Raw genomic sequence first — 564 nt, forward strand, 5'->3', positions numbered from 1 at the left:
CATATAATAAAGATTATATGCAGAGAGGTTCCTTTAACTTCCGTGTAAAAATCCTACGATGATAGGTCCAGCGATCACCTAACTTGAAACAGAAAAAAAGGTAATTATATGCAAAAATAATATGCAAAATTATATGCAAAAAGCTATTTTCCTGTAATATTCAATAACTTTTCCTTAAAAAAAATTTCAACATGGTAGATCCCTCGATGATCTAATCTGGAAGAAAAAAAGAAAAAAAGGAGAAAAGAGTAATATAATAAATAGAAATATACGTAATTAACAGAAATACATAAATTAATATAAGTGCATATAATTAATAGAAATATATAGGATTAATAAATATTTATAGTTAATATAAATGTATATAATTAATAAAAATGTATAATAATTCAGTAAATAAACTTCAGGATGATCGGTCCCTCGATGATGCATCTTTCGATCATTTAACCTGAAACAGAAAAAGAGTTAAAGGAGAAGAGAAGAAAATAGAAGAGAAGAGAACAGAACAGAAGAAGAAAAAGCAAAAAGGAGAAGAAAAGAAAAAGAGAAAAAGAGCACTAAAAG

The sequence above is a fragment of the Vespula pensylvanica genome, chromosome 6 (assembly GCF_014466175.1).
Source record: "Vespula pensylvanica isolate Volc-1 chromosome 6, ASM1446617v1, whole genome shotgun sequence".
Taxonomy (NCBI): Eukaryota; Metazoa; Arthropoda; class Insecta; order Hymenoptera; family Vespidae; genus Vespula; species Vespula pensylvanica.